The following is an 8424-nucleotide window of genomic DNA, read 5'->3' as shown; positions in this document are numbered from 1 at the left end:
GACTAAGCGCTTAGCAAATTGTAACATGGGGTTTATGTGGCCTTGATGTGGGTATGGGAGTAGTAGGACATGGGCTGTATAAGCTCTCTCTTCCATAGCCATGGTTTGAGCACTTCTCTGTGTTTGTGTGTATTTAGTGGAAGTAGATGTGGGTTGGGGGAGTCCTACACATAAATTTATAAGAATGGAAATAAGAATAAAGATAACTCCTAGGACTGTTGGGCACGATTCTGACCGTCCATTAGTTTATTTTTTATTGGGTGATCCACCAACGAGTGAATTGGCTTGAGTTTTGATGTACAACAGGTCATGGATAATTTCATGACCAAGATGGACCAGAAAAGGCTTGATCGGAGACGGACATGATCCAGACCGTCAGAAATTAAAACGGACGTATCTCGCAAACCAAAATGAGTTATCGGACTTAAAATATATAATTTTGGGTAGAATGAGTTACTTTAGCTACCCAACCATCTAGGTTGTACAAGCTGGATTTGTGAAATTCCATCAGAGCTACGGTTGTTTTTTTTTGTTTTTTATTTTTTATTTTCTATTTTAAACTATAAATAGTAAGCTTTAGTTTGATTATAACTCTTTATTCGTTGGGTTTTAGGAGTTGCGCCCAACATAAAAGTATTTGGTAAAGCCAAATATAGTAAGTTTATTATTTATAATAAGTTGCGGTTTTTAAGTGTTTTAGTTGTAGTTTGATTTCAAAATTTCTTCCTAGACTTAGTATCCCCATTTAAAGGGCTGTAGCTCATTTATTTTATTCATCAACCAATTTCAAATTTTATAGAATTTATTTTCTATTTTTCTTATTCCTTTTTTCATGGATTTGAAGAGTCTCTATAAAAAGCCCCGAGAAGTTCTATCAATTCGGAACGGTTATCCCCTTGAGGAAGACTGTGCTCGACCTCACTTCCTTCCCTATGTCAAGTTTCTGGTAAAAGAATCTACACCATGGAACCTACTAGATGACTGGATTAGATCTTGATAACGTACGCCAAGAAACATTCTTAATAAGGCTTTCATGACCTTTATTTTAGGCTAGCTAGGGTTTCTTTCCATGGCCCAGTGGCAGACTATGTGAGTTTCACCCAAATCATGTGTTTCAGTACCCATGCCGTGTGTGTAAAAATAAAATATAAAATAAATTTATTTGAAGCTTACCGATGGATGCTTATGGAGAAATACAGATATGTTCCAGGTTGGATAGAATAAGGGTCGAGAGAGATGGGTAGCATCTTTTGATTTTGGAGCAATTGGTGTGTGGTACATACACGGTGGGCCACACTAGAGAAACTGTCCGGATGACTTAATAATGGCACCCACTTGTAAAAACTTTGGATAATGGATTATATCCTGTAGGGTTGGGATTGTCTCTGTTGAAGGCACGGGAGACAAGACTATGTGTCATTGCTTCTCTTTCACAACTTGAGCACACCCAGATCTCTGGGTAATAGATTATATACATCCCTTGGAGCGGGTTGTCTCTGTTGAAGGCACATGGGGAATTCTGTGCCGTCACGTCTCACTGGTGCATGTCAGCGCCAATGGGAAGCGGATTGGCTGGTGTACCGCACACCAGCTGTATAGCTGCTGTACGTACGTATGGTGCGAGGACGAGCACCGACGCTTCTCAGAGCTCTGAGTTGTACGAACGGCTCAAAGGAGATCAAAGTTACATGGCCCCATAGTGATGTATTTATTATATCGATACCGTTCATCTATTTTTAGAAATCATTTTAGACCATTACCCAAAAAATGAATCATATCCAAAGATCATTTGGATCACATCATAAATAGCAATGGAGATAATGATTTTCACCGTTAAACAATTCATAGGGCCCACCATAACGTTTATTTTCCATCCAATCTGTCCATAAGGTCACAAAGACCTAAATGATCAGGAAAAACAAATTTCACACTTCTGTGACCCCAAAATGGGTTTCAATGGTAGACGTTTAATCCCCACTGCTTTTTTACAGTGTGGTCCACTTGATATTTAGATCTGTCTTACTTTTCGTCTTAAGCTTTAAGACGAATGGATGGACGATATAACACATAACTATTAATAAAACCCACATATGCTGATGTCATGTACACCAAAAAATCTGCTTCCGCACCAATGATGTAATAAGAGAAAAATTGGAAGGGGATTGTCTGGTGTACTACACACCAGCTGTATAGCTGCTGTAGGTGCGTGTCGTTGGGAGACGAGCAATGACGCTATTAGAGCTCGGAGTTGTACAAACGGTTCAAAGGAGATCAAAGTTTCATGGCCCCACAGTGGTGTATTTATTATATCCATACCATTCATCTATTTTTAGAGATCATTTTAAACCATTATCCAAAAAATGAATCATATCGAAAGATCATCTGGACCACACTACAAATAGCAACAGAGATAATGATTTTCACCGTTAATAAATTCGTAGGGCCCACCATAATGTTTATTTTCCATCCAATCTGTTCATAAGGTCACAAAGACCTGAATTATGGAAAAATAAATTTTATATCGATCCAAAACTTTTGTGACCCCAAAGAAGGTTTCAAGGGTAGATGTTCAATCCCCCACTGCTTTTTTCAGTGTGATCCACTTGATGGTTAGATCTGTTTTATTTTTCATCTCAAACCTTAAGATGAGCTCGCCAAATGGATGGACGGTTTGGATATAACACATACCTCATGATCAGACCTACAAAACTTACTGACGTTGATACAATAACTATATAGCTGGTGTGAGGTACAACAGCCAATCTGCTTCCAGAAAAATTGAGAAACGGAGCCTACTGAGTAAACTCTGTGAGGTCCACCAAGATTTATGTAATTTATCCTCTTCGTCTATCCATCTTACCAGGTAAATTTAGGACTTGATCTTTAAAATGAAGTATATAAAATGTTCAAATGGACCACACTATAGGAAATAGTTGAATTCAATGTCTACCGTTGAAAAATTCTTGGGGGCCACAGAAGTTTTGGATCAAACTTATATATGTGTTTTCCCTTCATCTATATTTGTATAATATTATGAACAGGTTGGATGACAAATAAACGTCATTGTGGGGCCTAGAAATGTTTCAACGGTGGAAATCATTATCTCCACTATTTTCTTTTCTCTGATATGATCCACTTATCTTTGGATATGCTGCAATTTTGGACTCAATCCCTTAAATTAGATGTAAAAATGGATGGACGGCATGGATAGTCCACGTACTAACTCGGTAGGATAAGAGCGTAACTGAGTTTACTCAGTAGGATAAGAGCGTACTGACGTACTAACTCAGTACGTAATCCAATTTCAAAAAATTGAAAGAAAATAAAAAAGATAGTTATTTCTAATAGTGATATATATGTATTTATTCCTTTGTACATCGATTTTCTCTCTAGATACACCAACTTTTGACTTGCGAAACCTGTCTAAGCTGCATTATGATCTAAAAAACGTACAAATTTCTACATTTCTCCGATTGATCAGTCGAATAGAAGGGCACAAAAACGTCTAGATACTAGACCCATAAAATCAAATTTATTCTAATCGATCTTCCTGTCCCGTTGATTGATTGAACTGAGCAAAAAGTGTCCAACAAGCTTTTCATCTAAATTTAAATATCCATCGGATCGATCGATTGACTCAATTGGTTTGCTCGATCGATCGAACTATGCTGAAATTTGTTGATTTCTTTTCGGACTTCTTCTGGTCCATTTGTGATAGGCACGTGCTTAATTTATGTCCTACATTAGATCCCCTCCACTTGAAAAAAAAAAAAAAACAGCTCATCCTCTAGTTATCCTTTGATTCTAGTTCATAATATTCGTATAGGTCTACCATGTTGATTGTGCGTGAGATCTCCAAGTCGTTAGGAAGATCAACGCCATTGATGCTGTCATTGATCTTAGGAACTATAGGTACCAGTCTGATCTTCTTATTCTTTAGCTTATTATATGTCTCAGTCAAAAATCTCACCTTGCGCAGGTGAACTATAAAGTTGTCGCCCACATTGAATACCCTCAGACGCCGATGTGTGTCAGCCCTTTCCTTATACTTGTCGTTGGATGCTTTTAACTAGACTTGAACATCAGTGTGTACACTTATGATTTGCTCCGCTATATGTTCTGTAACAACGCTCATGCCTGGTAGATAGGGCAATGGAACCAAATCAAGAGTATGCTTAGGCACTCATCCATACACAACTTCAAACAAGGACTTTTTGGTAGAATGATTTTGCATATTGTTGAACACAAATTCTACTTCAGCTAAGGCAGAATCCCACTATTTGGGCTTATTACCCGAGATGCATCATATAAGGTTCCCAAATGTACGATTTACCATCTCAATTTTTCCATTTGTCTATGGATAACATGCACTGTTGAATCGTAGCTTGGTGTTAAATCGCCTTTACAAAGTCCTCCAAAAGTGACTGAAGAACTTAGTGTTACAATCTGAGGTGAGATATCTTGGGACTCTATGTAGTCGAACAACCTTTTGGAAGAACAAATTTGCAACATGTGCAATGTCGAGAGTCTTCTTGCATGGTATGAAATAAGCCATTTAGAGAATCTGTCGACCACAATAAACACCAAGTTTATTCCACGCTGGGTCGTAGGTGACTTAGCACAAAGTCCATAAATAGATCCTCCCGAGGGCCATCAGGGACAGGCAATGAGATATATAGGCCCGTGCTCTGTCACCACCCCTTGGATGCTTGATATGTATGACATTGTTGCACCGCTTTTCTAACATCTCGTTTTAGTTGGTGGCCAGTAAAGTTCCTCCAAGAGAGCTATTGTCTTGTTTCACCTTAGGTGATCGTTGGGGCCACCTCCATATAGCTCTTCGATGACATGTTCTCACAACGAATTTTGTTAAATACACAACTGATTCCCTTAGAAAAGGAAACCATCCTAAATATGATGATCGTTGGACTAACTCTCATTGCATTTAATCCATGCGTGTCCTCGAAGTCATTGTCTTGTGCATATAGGTCCTTGAGGTACTCGAACCTGACAACTTTGTTGCTTATTGTGACCAACAAGTATGCATGTCGGCTAAGCGCATCAATCACCTTATTTTGCTGCCTGGCCTTATGCCTCAGCATGAATGTGAATTTTTACAAGAAAGAAATCCATCTAGCATGCACACAATTAACATAAACCTGATTGTTAATAAACTTGAGGGCTTGATGGTCTGTATAGAGTACAAACTCCCGCTGAATCAAGTAATACCTACAATGCCATAAGGCATGAACCATTACATACAATTTTAGCTCATACGTTGACCATTTCTTATGGGCATTGATAAGTTTCTTGTTGTAGAAGGTGATTGGTCTGCCTTCTTGAGATAATATACCCTTAATGCTAACATAGGAAGAGTCACACTTAACTCCAAATAACTTATCAAAGATGGGAAGTATAAGGACTGAAGTGATGGACAATCTTTGCTTAATTATAGTAAAGTTTTCTCACGAATTGACGAGAGAACATCACCAATCCGTGAAAACTTTGCACTTTATGAATGTTCGTTGAAACTAGCCATTCTCTGATGACTCTCAACTTCTCGTTATGCACATGGATGCCTATGGATGTCATGACAAAGGAAAAAAATAACAGGCTCTCTATTAAAAAAAAAAAAGAAGCTACACTTCTTCGGATTAATGTATAACTTGTTCTGGACGAGCACTTAAAGTACTTGTTTGAGATATTCCACATGGTCTACTTTGTCTTGACTATATATCAAGATGTCATCAAAATAAACTAACACAAGCTGATCAAAGAATGATTTCAGAACCTGTTTCTTCGTTGTAATACCCCAGTACCTGAAACCTAAGTATACTACTCATTTTCTGAAAACCTGAGTGTTAAATTTCAAAGATAGCTCAAATTTCACACACATATATACACATATATATTCTTTTATTTTCTTTTCCAGAGTTAGCAGTTTAGAGGAATAGAAACAAATCAAATATAAAAGAAAGTTCAAATATAAATATTTATACATTCAAATGGTTGCCTGAAGGCTTATACAAACTAATGTCCTAAGTCTTTACATATACATGAAAATACAAATTCAACATACATGAAATATATAATCTAAAGTCGTAAGGTCATCTATCTCTTCATACTCCACATAACTCCCAATATGCGCATTAGCTATGCCTCTTGCACACTGAATATGGTTTGATAACATCAATAGCTATCGTAGTGAAGTATAACCTCTAAGATTTATCAAACACCATGATAATTAAACATAATTGTCAGAACAGTCTAAACTAAATATTTTACAATGACCATCATATTAATAAGATAGAGTTCATATCAGATGCACAAACGTTAAATAAATTTCACAATGATATTCTTGTTTAAATGCATGAATACATGCACATGCTCACAGACCTGGGGATTCACATCCAGCTGGCAAAAAGTCACCCAACGAGAACTAGCCACCCGAAAGAGTAATCAAGGTATGTCCAAGGGGCACTAGTTACCCAGAAAAGACCATGCGATGAGGACACTTAAGGTGATCCGGCCTCCTAGAAGAGTATGTACTCTACGATACGCCTAAGGAGAACTAGATACCCCGAAAAGCTCATGTGAAAAGGACAACCCATAGTAGTCGAATGCATGCGACAATAACTTAGGATTACTTAGTAAAATACTTTATGGTACAACCCATAGTGACCTAGGAAAACCCTACGTCTTATATCGACCACTCGGTAAAGTCTGCATGCCATGAAATGCATGATTAGCTAGCCATTATTATTTCAATTATAAACAATCATTTTAAGAGAGCTTAAAGGTCATTATGGGAGGTTCGTCACTTAGCATAGGTCGACAACTCGGACATAGTGTCCCATACCACCATCTCTAACTCATGAGACTCCAGCTAGGATGTTTAATGGTAACCTACTTAACTAGTGGCCAATCATAATTTGACAAGTGAAACTTACCATTGTAAGGTTGTACGAATATAATCTACCAAATCCACATGGGGCAATTATTCCATCAAAGCTGCAATGGGTAAATATTCCATTCAATGATGCGATAAAAAGAGATTATCCCCAAAAGTCACATAGGGACAAATTATCCCCAAAAGTCACATAGGGACAAATTATCCACGTGGTAGTAAGTCCACAACATAATTTTATTTAATCCATTATACAAATGACCACTAGTTCGAGGACCTCCAAAAACACAATCAAGTAATCACAAGTGGTAAAACAGGTCACATACAATATTAATAACACTTACACATATAAAGTGTTCATTTTGAAACAAAATGGGGATATTTGAGATTCATAGCATGTTCAAATTCATAAATTTAAATCCAACTATCAATCACTTACGAAGAATCGCACAAATAGAAACTAACATTTATCCTTAGTTTTCACTGAATATTAAATTAGGTAATTAATGAAATAAATGAATTAAGATGACTATCATGATGTAGAAAAGCTTGAAGGGTGATCCTTACCTTCTAAGTGTGGACTCTCTTTTAGTCAAATAATGTGTAGAAGTTGCGGATGGCCTTGAGAACAATTCCAATCCCTAATTCATGAATATCATCAATTTATCTTAGATCATCCCACGGTTGATGTATAATAATTGGAATTAAGACCTAACTCTATCTTAAACAAAAATTTATACTCGAGATTATTATAACATTAAAATTTCCACATAGAGATAGTTAGAGGTCTACTATTTGAGTCGAAATGGAATGGATTCAATCTGACTTAGTTCAACTTGATGTAATTTAGTACGACTCAGAGACGAGTTAATAGAAATTCAACATATTACACAATGAGTTTGATGTTGACAAGGGTGCTTCATTGGTTGATCCCAAACTAGATTCAAATCCCACCATGCCCCACTAAGTCAATACGGCAAGCCTTTATATTAACTTGAAATGCCACAAACTTGCATTGAATAAATAAAACCTACAAGGAGTATTTACCTGATGCAATGCCGCTAATGTAACTAATCTGACTTACGACTGATCTAACTCGTCCGTAGAATGAGTGGTTTTGACTCATCGAGTCAACATATCCTTCAACTATGTTCTCCCTTATTCCATTTTTTTCTTCTTCCTTATTTCTTCTTTTCTTTCTTCTCTCTTATTCTTCTACTTTCTCCTTTCTATAAATGGACTAAACCAAAGCTGAGACTGACCTGATCAAGTCCCAAGTGAGTCAGCAACTCGACTTGAGTCGACGAGTTGACTCGACAACAACTCTCTGAAGGGAAGCGGCGTCCCACTCTCTTCTCTTCTTCTTCTTCTTCTTCTTCTTCTTCTTCTTTTCTTTTCTTTTCTTTTCTTTGAATTGCAGAGAGGCTGGATGCATTTGGCGGCTACCCAACCTAACTCGAAACTCGGCCTAACTCGCTTAGTGGCCCGCTGATGCTGCTTGTAACTGAGCTAGCGTC

This window comes from Magnolia sinica, chromosome 3 (genome assembly GCF_029962835.1).
Source record: "Magnolia sinica isolate HGM2019 chromosome 3, MsV1, whole genome shotgun sequence".
NCBI lineage: Eukaryota > Viridiplantae > Streptophyta > Magnoliopsida > Magnoliales > Magnoliaceae > Magnolia > Magnolia sinica.
This window is presented reverse-complemented; position numbering follows the sequence as displayed.